Consider the following 12442-nt stretch of genomic DNA (forward strand, 5'->3'; position numbering starts at 1 on the left):
TCCAGCGTAGCAAACATGATTTTGAAGCTCTTCCATTGGTCTGACCACTTATGATGATCTTATCTTGAATTTCAACAAAAAAAGTACGGCCCAGTTTAAAGTAAACTTTAAATTTTGTTTTACTATATTAGGACATTCATTATTAAAAAAATTATGCCACAATCATATTTTGAAATTAATTCTACTGCATGAATTATTTAGAAAGTGTGACTACATGAAACCCTATTATACGAACTGGATGAATTTTAGGTTAATTAGTTATATTTTCTTTAGGTACTTTATAAGCGTCGTTTTCTTCGTCTACCATTTTTTCAATCATTTCGTTTGTTTACCACGCCGCAAACCTTTTCTGCTATTCAAATGTATTTTCACGAGGATACAAAGTCAATATATCAGATTTTCTTTCAATTCGTTATGACGTCTACCGCGTGGGAAAATATCTTTCCACCATCATACTGGTAACATTTCTCGATTGAATAGTCAGTTCGGCGTCTTTTCAACCGTCCTTCTGACGACGTCAAATACTATTATCCGTCTAATCTCTTAAAAATACAATCCTAAACGCTAGAATGTAAGGGAATGTATGGGCCACGGTAGCACGTTCGGGCAAATGTACCTACGTAAACGTTCAATGTTGTTTTTTATTTGAGTGCTAAATCTACTACGTTCTTCCACTTTTTGCCTTTTTTCCCCGTTTTTCTATTTACCATTATTCTTCATTAGCATTAGTTTTTTCTGTTAAAACCAAGGATTTCATTTTCTCTTCAGAACTTTGAAGTTAATTATTATGTTGATATATTAATACAGTGGAATGTCTCGTAGTATTTTCGAATTCACAGTGTTACAAACAGTCATTTTCATTATAGAAAGTAGTTTGACAATTTTAGTTGTCCATATTTCCATCATTAAACCTTAAACTTATACATGTAAAAGGTAAAATTTCTTGCGGGAATTTTTCATATTTTTATATGCAGGTTTTCCCTAAGTAATTTTATAATAACCTTTTTTTTTTAAGAAATATGTCCCCGAACCATATCCAGTCAATCCAACAATGCCTTCTTGATAATAGACAATTTATTTGACTAATTGTATATTCCAAAACAATTTATACTTCCGATCGTTTAAGATATCGATACCAAATTTCATATCACTATAATAATGATATGAACTCGTATTTATACTGAATCTAAACCGACGGGGTAACTATCATAAATTAGTTAGTTAATGAACAGTTCGTTTGTGTTGACTAATACTGATTTAAGCAAAAGCCGTGGATATATTGCGTTTTAGCTTTTATTTAAATGTTATTTTTATTTGAACCAACTTCAATATTCTTGTAGCCCATATCAATATTAATACTGTCTTTTATGTTAAATGTTTAAAATTAATGTAGTATTTAGTTTTTTTGCATGAAATAAATTCATGTTTGTAAAAACCGGCCGTTTCCACCTTCGGCAGGAATAAAGGATTATAAAAAAAGTAATTTCTATTCTTTGAGTAATATTTTAAGATTGGGCTCCATGGTGGTCGTATCTCCCGGCTCCATGATCAATTTTTACCAAAATTAAATGGCATTAATGATCCATATTCAGAAGTTATCGTGAAAATTTCATATAAGTTGGTTCATCCAGTTAGGAAATATCAAACCAACGGTAGCTGACGAGAAAAAAAAACGAAAAACAGGTTTTTTTATCACTCGCCAATGAATGAAATTGTCCAACTACATCACCATAATGACATATAAATGTAATGGAATCTATCTAATTAAGAATGCGATTTTGAATCCAAAAACGACAGAAAAGAAAAAAAGGTGTTTTTGCCTCCACCCTTTATGATAGTTTGAATAAGCCCAAACATAATCAGTAAATTTCTTCTAACTTTCTGATGCATCTATAAGTGTAATCAACAACGGTTTTAATCATAGTAGTTCAACATTTTGGCAAGGAGCATTTTCGCCATCAGTAGTACATGACATTTTGGTAATTTTGTGTAGAGCAAAGTATTTAATTGTCCTTCTAAAAGGTAAGAATTTGACATTAAATTGGACAGTGAAACTAAAATTTAATTACCATTAATAAGAGAAGTGATGTGTATCTCGAGGATTATGTGTAAATAGGCAAACAGATTTTCCAATTACTTTTTAAATCGGAAAGCACTTTTAAACGTAACCTTATGAGAATACCACAGGCATAGGTTTCGGATTGATGACCAAAGACCGTGTAATATCACGGACTGTCGTATTTATTACATTATAAATCTCAAGCGACTTGTACTTTTAGAGTTCACAGGATCTGTTCTTTAGTTTGTTTAGAATGACTCGTAAATGTTTTGTTGTACTGTTTTTTTTAAAAACATTCAACAAAAATTAAATGGTAACTTGGTTGAGGTTAGAATCGTTGTTTACGATGTATGTAAAGTCTTAATTCGCTGTGTTTGCGAGACTGATTTATATTATTGGTGTAAGTAAACATAACACTTATTAGTGTATTTAATTATATTTGTTTGAGAAAACATTTCGTCTAAAATGAGGAAATATTACCAATAAACAAGTGTCGGATCTTAAAAATAACATAATCGTTGAAACCGGATCTTTTGTGAGTCTGGGGACTGTGGACCTTGGCCTTAATTTGTCTTGTACTCGAACCAGTGTGGTTCGAGTACAAGATGGACAAATTAAGGAAATTATGTATTAGGAAATTTCTGTTATAAGTTTTATTTTGATTGCATGGTATTCATGAATGAAGCAGTGGAGCAGTATAACTGCCTTAGCACAGCAGCAGTTAGGCCAAAAAAGACTGCTTGCATTTATGATGTTGATCTCCACTTTTAAACTTAAGGAAGAAATTATCAAAGTACAAGGACTAGACAGGTGAAGTCAGCTAGATTTGACTTCAGAAGTGGATTATTTTGAAACCAATAATCCTTATTGATATAGATGAGGTACTGCATTTGATGAAAGGGCCTTTGAAATCATTAGGTGTAATAACCTCGATGTAGCCTCTATCTTCTGTATAAAAAAGTCATAATTTTAAAAATATGTGCACTGGTGTAAAACACTGGGTTATATATATTGCCCTGCAGGGCTGCCTTTGAAATGAAAATTTTTTGTTCTTCTAATTATACTCCCTAACCTACCTGCTGGGTAGGATTTTCAGAGTACACTCTGGAAACCCTTTCTTTCTTTTTCCTGTTTAGCCTCCGGTACCCTTAAGATAATACTTCAGAGGATGAATGAGGATGATATGTATGAGTGTAAATGAAGTGTAGTCTTGTACAGTCTCAGTTCAACCACTCCTGAGATGTATGGTTAATTGACCACCAAAGAACACTGGTATCCATGATTTAGTATTCAAATTCGTATAGAAATAACTGACTTTACTAGAAACTCTGAAAACCCTACCCAGCACTATCCTACGTATGTTTGTGGAAGCGGTAGTCAAGATCCTAATCTTTATGTCTTATCTTGTATTATTATTGATAAAAACGTTGCCAATAAAAGTTTTTCTTTGAGTAAGTTTTACAAGTTACTGACTGTTGATTTTGTATAATTTTTGAGCAAGAGAATTCATTATTTGTGGATCTACTTCAGTTTACAGTTTACTTCAGTTGTGGTCTTCTTCAGTTTACAAGTATAATGTATTTTTGGCAAATGATTTAAGCCCTAGTACATTTATCAGTTTCACTCGTGCTGGTTTATAGATGAATAAACCAAATAAGTATCATACTTTTTATAGAGGTTTTCTTATATATATATTTAATTTTTTTACAATTTTAAATTTATATAATGTTGAATGATGTGAGATTACATATAATATGTTGATGTAGAAAGACAATGAACTTTGTATACGGTAATAAGTAAACATAAAAGTTAGTAAATGAGGATGGGAGAAAGTGATTATTTTTTAAATTTATTATGCTCAGCTGATAAAGAAGTTAGTCAAATGAGCCTCGCTTATAATAATTCACAATACATTTCTGCTATAGTTATATTTAATAATTACCAGATTGCAGTAAAAAAAAAACTATTAATATGATAATTAAAATGATTACCAACAAAGCTACAAGTAAATCTGTTAACAAAGAGCTCAAGAAATGACAGTTGATCAATGAACTTATTGGGTTAGTTAAAATTAGTCCATCTTTCTGGATGATAATTTTATTCAGGATGGTTTAGCAATGGGATCAACCCTCTGGATTGTTTGCTGATATTTATCTTTACCATTAAAAAATAATCTGTTAAAAAAAATTAAATGTATAAAAAAATTCTATTGGCTGAAAAAAAATTATAAGATAATATGTAAAATCTGCAGCAGTTATTATATTGATAGAATGGGAGGAATTAGAATATTTCATGGAACATACACTCAAATTTAATACAGAAAATTATAATAAAAGAACATAAAATATGATACAATAAAACAAAATTGTATTATGCTTAGCTCTTAATTTAAAAAAAAAAAAACACAGATTTCAAAACCACATTTATACTTTGCATATATATATATATATATATATATATATATAAAACTCCTACATGTTGAGGAATTTGAATATTATATAGCTTGTATAGACAAAGCTAATATAGCTTGTATAATTAACCTTCATTGCACATCTTTTCCACTTTTATAATTGTGTAATGCTACCTTCATTTGTTTTTTTTTTTCATCTTTTGAATTTATTTGTAATTTTTTTAATTGTTTTTTGTGGAAAGTTTTATGTTGTTTCTTTTTAACAGATTGCCATTTACAATTATGTTTTTAGAGTAATCTGTATAATATTTCTAACACCTTTTATAATATGGTTCATATTAATTCTGATGTATTATAGGGAGGATTTTCCAACTTCTTTCTAATCGGTTTTCAACACATAAAGTTTATTTACACATTGGTCTAGATTATGCATTTTTGTATTTTTTGCAAATTTGAGGATATGAACTTTTATATAAGTCTGGGGGCATTATGCAGGGATAACCAAACTGGTTTTAACAAAATTTATTGGGAATTTAGCTTAAAATTATTCTGTTATATTAAAATAATTATAGAGAATATATATATATATATATATATACCCTCTTGACAAAAATTTTTGTATTTATTGTTTATGGTGCACTTTTAAGAGTTCATGAGGCAAAAATTAAATTCCATAAAATTCTTATATTTTTTATTTATACAGGTTTTTTTAACAATCTAAAATTTTGAACTGGTGCTCTGGTCCCCTTCTAAAAGATATTTTTTATTTAGACACAGGAGGAGGTTACATTCAAGTAAAGTGTAAAGAAACTGCAATAAATTGATTAATAACAATCTTAACACATTTTGTATTAAACTTACTTTTAATTTTAAGCAAATGCTTGTAAATCTTGTAATCCCCTCAGGATATATTTTGGAAAACTAAATGAACAAAAATTTGTTTAGTTAATTTTGAAGTACTTTCTTAAGATACTATTTTTTTAAGATTGAATGAATAGGGCTTCCTACTTTTTGACTTCTCAGAAAAATTTACAAGGGATAAAAAGTACCAATGATAATTTTTTGAAATTTTAAAAAATATGTGTTCAAACTTGTTCCCTTAGAAAAAAAAAATGTTGGCGAATTACTTACATTTTATAAGATCTCAAGGTACAAAAATTTAAAAAAATTATACTTTGGACGGCAACATAATGAAATTTTGACGAGTTCCTTCTGATTAGAATATAACAAATTGTACAAACTAACAGGAATGTCAGATAATATTCATCTAGTTTGAAATTACAAGATTGTCATAATCAACTTCTAAGTACATGGTACCGTCAAGTATAGCTTAGCGGTATAATGGGTACACTTAATTACAGATCCTGAAATCATATTTATTATTTGGATTCAGTAAAATAATATTATTGAAGTACCTCAAAAATATTTTTTATTTCCTATTGCAGTGTCTGTTAACTTTAATGAAAGGTATAATAAAAACGCTTTGGCTTTGTATTTTGCGAAATTTTAACTACTATCAGATTTATATTACAAATGCTAGTCTACTGTCAAATTGCTCTCAATTAAAAACTCGACACATATCTACAACAATGAAATGAATTAACGTTATGTGGATTTCCAGCAAAATCAAAATAGAAAAAACAGTGGTAGAAATATGTTTACAAATTACTAAGCTATCTTTATTTGAATATTATCTGTATACTTTGTTATCAGTTTTTTTTATTATTATAGTATGATATTAAAGTTATACCTCTTTGTTCGTACTAAAAGCCGATTTAGTTGTTGCCTGAAAATGGCGATACGTTTATGGTCGGTTGGATCATATTGTGTATGGTATCAGTGTTAGAGTTCATGAATGGTGTAAAACACATAATGTATTAATTTCTCTGTATTTGTATCTATGTTAATGTAAGGTAATTAATATTTATGTTAATGTTAATTTTTAGTATCTATTTAAATCTTTTTTACGTCCTTTTTATAGTAATAGTACTTGAGTTCCTTTCAGTGTTAAACGTATTTCACTTGATTTTTAAAACATTTCTTGTGAAAATTAATGTTCATTTATTTTAACTGGTTGCTAAAATTAACAGGTATTACGAATTCTGAATCTGTTCATCATTCGAATTTAGTCTTCTATAAAAACGGTTCTCTGGGTTACTTGTAATTTGTATAGAACATTTAAGTAGTGATTTGTTATTGAAGATGTTTCACTTCAGCGTTTACTTCGAATATATTATCCATTAATTTGCTATTAATAGCCATAGATAAATATTTTGTTTTTGTATTCGGTAATACATTCTGAAATAAACAAAGTAGTAACTATATTACAATTTTTCTTTTAAATAGTACTTAAAACTTTTTAACATTTTCTCTTCTAAAGATCTTTTCTAGGTCCATCCCTAGATCTTATTTTCTATTGTAAATTGTATTACACTGAATCAACTTACAGTGTAGTTTTGATTCAGTTGGTGCAATGTAAGTAAACATAATGCATGTTGATTGATATTTAAAATCAGTTTTATCACATAACATTCAATGCTAGATTTACCTAAACTTTTTGAATGTATTTTCTAAGGTTAAATGTAAATTATTAAAAAATATTTAATCTGGAAAAATGAATTCAGTTGAGTAAACATTTGTTTTATTGAGAAATTATTCCTAACTCAATTTTTACTAAAATTAAAATAAATTTTTTTATAATTTTGTCAGAATCTGTTTATGTTATCAGTGATAGTTTCTAATAACTATTTAATTGTATAATGTATGCATCTTAATTTTTTGAGCTTTTTTTTAGGAGAAAAAAAGTAGGTTTCAATACATTGTAGACTGTGTGTTACAACTTGTAAGATTAAATAATTCAAGTGTCCATAGTTGTTATGTAATCTAATTATACTGGCTATACTAGCAGTTATAACTTATAGGTTATTAGATATCTCAAAGATTTAGTTAAATAATTTATTTGATTTAGCAAATTTAAATGTAAACATTTTATTTTGGCTTTCGTAATTTTATTGTAGTGTAATACAATGTACAGAAGAAAATTGCTATTTTGCTATTGGATGAGAGTATTGTGCTAGGGATATGTTCATTATTGGCTTAAGATGAATTCAGGCATTCATTTCTTTTTTTGAAAATGTTAACTCATTTTACATAGTTGATGTTTAATTTTTAATTTTGATAAAGAGTTAGAAAAAGTAAAAAGAAAGGTACCAGTTGAGTGAATTTGTTATAGACCTTAGGCCTTAATAAGGTCTATTCATCTACTTTTTTCAGCATTAAATATAAAAAAATTCTTAAGATCAAAATGCTAAAAAATAGGCTAATCCTGAAACAATGTAATATTAATAACATTTAATAGTGTGCTGAAAAAGGATCAATGCTGTAAAGTTGTAACAATACAGTATCAGACACAAATTTTATATTTAAAGGTAAAGTAAAATATCTAGTATGTACCTACTGGGAGACTGGTGAGAAGTAACGGGTGACATCATGAGTGGTGGGGACGGGAGGCCGTATTATTGTTTATGGAAGAAACTTCTCTTCACTACTCTGTTGTATTAATAAAAGTAGCTACTCTAATAACAAAAACAACAATCTTTTAACAGAAATTTAATGAATAATTATTAGAAAAAAGCTAGCAAATGGTTATATAACTTTTTCTGGCCTTGCCCTTGACAGATTTTTATTTGAAAGTGTGCTATAAGATTTCTTGAAAATATTAATGATTTTGCAGTATTTAAGTAAAATTGGAAAAAGGATCAAAAAGTTGAGTAAAACGAATTGGGATCTGATTTGTTCCTCTTGATCAAATGACATTTTTATCATAAAAATAATACAATATTAAAAGTATAATTGAGAAAAAAATTCATTGAAAATATTTTTGTTCTCAGTTGACTTCCTTGACCAAATAATGTTCTTTATCAAAGTTGATTTAGAATATAATTGCTGAAAAATGTAAAAATATTTGGGTCCCAAGTCAGTACACCCCTTCTTAAAAAAAAAAGTTCGATGTCATCTAAATTAACATTAATTGGATTTTCAATCTTTAAAATTAAAGTATAAAAATATTGATATTTTAAGTATGAACACCATTCACACCACTTGGTTTTTTCTTTTGGGGGGAGGGGGCTGAAAAATTTATTTATTGGAGTAATTATTTTCTTAAATAAGTTGGCTTGATTTAGTGCAATGTTATTCAAGAAAGCAAAAAACAAAATTAATACCTTGGTGGGTGAATATCTGGCCAAAGCTGGGATAAATATGTATATATATATAACATCAATAATCCCATATGTAAAATTTTTTTGAAAAACTTAATTTGAGCCATTCCAGAGATTTTAATAAAATTACAAACAAACACATGTACATACATCATCTGGAGATTTCTTATCATTTTTTTATGTGTTTTAGCTAAGAGGTAGTCATGAAACATTGACATATGCAAAAACTACCAAAATTTTCACTATACTTTCACTTTGTAGATATGATGCTGTAGCAGCAATAGAATTATCGTTGAGAAAGTAAAAAAAAAAACAATCAAATTGCCTTATATCCAGGAACTTTGTGCAAACGTTTACAAAAATCAATTTACAGAAAACTTTCATAAAAATTATTCATTTAATTTTTAACTGCTTTACAAAGATTTACAAAATATAAAGTTAAAACAGGATCTAACTCTGTTTTTGATCAATTAGTGTAGATGATTATATTTACTTATGGTCTTGAGTAGGTAGAAGTAAATGACATAAATATCAGAGATTTAATTGAAGGACCAATTAATAATATAAAATAAAAAAACATGTTTTACTGTATTATCTCAGCAATAATGTATTAATATTTTACTTTCATGATGTTTGTTATATTTAACTAAACCATCTAAATAGATTAAAATTTGAGAACAGTAAATTCAGTGATGATTTGAAATTCAATTAAATATTGTTTAACTATGATGAATTTGACTACATGTTTAATATACGTTGCAATAATTCAATAAAAATACATTACATTATTTGTGTAGTTCTTTTATAAACATAATGCATTTTCTTTTATTTATAAGTTAACATTTTATCTTTAATTTATAGATAATGTATTCAATTGAGATATTATTATTTGTGCTTGTTAATAAAATATACTTACTAATTGAAAGGAGACAGGAAAGAGATTAAGTAAAAGATTTTGAAAAAAAATATATATTCCTCCATAGTTATACCAAAACATTATTTTTTATTATAATGAAAATAGTAGTTGTATACTGAAACAATAATATCCCCTTTAGTAGTGATTTGTGTTAAATGATGTTTAAGAGTTATAAAAACATTATGGGTTGGCAAGAAAGTGGTTTTCGTTTTGTAGTGTGAAATAAAACTTTTATTTTTTTTTAACAAATAATGACTTGATCAATTGTCCATTTTGACCGATAACTTTTGTCATCTTTCTGGGTACTTTCATGATTTTTTTTTTTTTTGTAAATGTGTCTTGCTGATTACGATTTCAGGTCATTATCATTAATGAAAGTTTTACAGTTCAAAGAGTTTTGAAAACTGAAATAAATTTTGATCTGTTATGAGGGGGGGGGGGGATGAGATATCACTTCCTGACCAAGCTCCAATAATTTTCCACAAGGCCTTGCATTATCTTAGTAGAACATTATTCATTTGTGATTTGCCAATTCTGGCCGCTTTTCTTTCATTTCTTCCTCCAGTTTCATTAATTGTTGACAGTAAATATCTGAATTGATTGTTTGGTTCCATAGAAGCAGTTCAAAATACACAATTTTATAATCCCACCAAATTGACAGCATGATCCTTTATTGATGCAATTCAATTTTCGATGTGGCTTGTGCTGGTTCATCATGTTTGGATCATGATCATTTTTGATTGACGTTATTGTAGACATTCCATTTTTCATCACCAGTGATGATTCATTTCAAAAACGGTCAACTTCATTGCATTTGAGATACATTGTATTAAGTGAATCTTTTTTCAATTCATGTGGAACACAGATATAAAGCTTCTTCACGAGTCCAAGACATCAACTGTCTTGGACTCATTAATAAATTCAAATCTCTTGGACCATTAGTAGTTTTCAGTTGTAGTGTGTGATACATTTAATCTCTGCAATCTCTCACACAGTTATATGAAAATCCAGTTCAATCATGTCTTTGATTTGGTCTTGATCGACTTCAGTCAGTTGACCAGAAAGTAAAGTATGTCAAAAATGTCTGATTTTGCAGTGATTATCTGATTTTCTAACAGGTGGAAACAAAATTACCTGCAATTTGATTCTTCTAAAGTATGCCTAAAGTAAAATCCTAACATTGACAGAAGTCTTTCAAAGGAAACATAAAGCTGACTGTTTCTAAAAACGTAAAATTACTTTCTGGCCAACTCCAATATAATATACAGGTGATTCAAAAAGTACTCCACAACTTTAAAAGGATTTAAGGTATTTACAGATTCGATTGAGGTCCCATTTCATAGAAAACACATCAAGTTTGTCACCCATGTTCACTTTGGTTCGATATGGCTTCCATGTGTAATGCAATACATCCCACCTGAAGTCAATTTCATTCCAGACTGTAGCCAGCAACTCGGGCATTACCTCTGTAGCTGCTGCATTAATTCAAAGTCTTTAGCTCAACAAGATCAGCAGGCAAAAGCGGTACATAAACCTGACCTTTAATAAAATCCCTTTTTTTTTGTCATCAGTTATTTGACTGGTTTGATGCAACTCTCCAAGATTCCGTATCTAGTGCTAGTCGTTTCATTTCAGTATACCCTCTACATCCTTCATCCCCAACAATTTGTTTTACATATTCCAAACGTGGCCTGCCTACACAATTTTTCCCTTCTACCTGTCCTTCCAATATTAAAGCGACTATTCCAGGATGCCTTAGTATGTGGCCTTAGTCTGTCTCTTCTTTTAACTATATTATTCCAAATGCTTCTTTCTTCATCTATTTGCCGCAATACCTCTTCATTCGTCACTTTATCCACCCATCTGATTTTTAACATTCTCCTATGGCACCACATTTCAAAAGCTTCTAATCAAATTATATTTCTTACTGAAGGCTCGTTCAGCTTGTGCTATTCGGCATTTTATATCGCTCCTGCTTCGTCCATCTTTAGTAATTCTACTTCCCAAATAACAAAATTCTTCTACCTCCATAATCTTTTCTCCTTCTATTTTCACATTCAGTGGTCCATCTTTGTTATTTCTACTACATTTCATTACTTTTGTTTTGTTCTTGTTTATTTTCATGTTCTTGCGTAGGACTTCATCTATGCCGTTCATTGTTTCTTCTAAATCCTTTTTACTTTCGGCTAGAATTACTATATCATCAGCAAATCGTAGCATCTTTATCTTTTCACCTTGTACTGTTACTCCGAATCTAAATTGTTCTTTAATATCATTAACTGCTAGTTCCATGTAAAGATTAAAAAGTAACGGAGACAGGGAACATCCTTGTCGGACTCCCTTTCTTATTACGGCTTCTTTCTTATGTTCTTCAATTGTTACTGTTGCTGTTTGGTTCCTGTACATGTTAGCAATTGTTCTTCTATCTCTGTATTTGAACCCTAATTTTTTTAAAATGCTGAACATTTTATTCTAGTCTACGTTATCGAATGCCTTTTCTAGGTCTATAAACGCCAAGTATGTTGGTTTGTTTTTCTTTAATCTTCCTTCTACTATTAATCTGAGGCCTAAAATTGCTTCCCTTGTCCCTAATTGGTCTTCTCCTAATACTTCCTCCACTCTCCTCTCAATTCTTCTGTATAGAATTCTAGTTAAGATTTTTGATACATGACTAGTTAAACTAATTGTTCTGTATTCTTCACATTTATCTGCCCCTGCTTTCTTTGGTATCATTACTATAACACTTTTTTTGAAGTCTGACGGAAATTCCCCTTTTTCATAAATATTACACACCAGTTTGTATAATCTATCAATCTCTTCCTCACCTGCACTGCACA

General features: G+C 29.1%; 1 protein-coding gene across 3 annotated transcripts in view; it reads left to right on the plus strand.

Annotated features, from left to right (window-relative positions):
• The window catches only part of Srrm234 (Serine-arginine repetitive matrix 2/3/4), a 203751-nt gene that overhangs the window by 20041 nt on the left and 171268 nt on the right, over positions 1 to 12442 (plus strand). The window contains exon 1 of one of the 3 annotated variants that reach the window (XM_075364597.1): positions 6247 to 6382. The exons of 1 other annotated variant lie outside the window; for it this stretch is intronic. The gene's annotated coding sequence lies outside the window, so the exon portion shown is untranslated. Of the gene's footprint in view, positions 1 to 6246; positions 6383 to 12442 lie in introns of those variants that run through there. One more of the 3 variants, XM_075364598.1, reaches the window with a different exon arrangement.

Source organism: Lycorma delicatula, chromosome 4, assembly GCF_047948215.1.
Source record: "Lycorma delicatula isolate Av1 chromosome 4, ASM4794821v1, whole genome shotgun sequence".
NCBI classification, from domain to species: domain Eukaryota; kingdom Metazoa; phylum Arthropoda; class Insecta; order Hemiptera; family Fulgoridae; genus Lycorma; species Lycorma delicatula.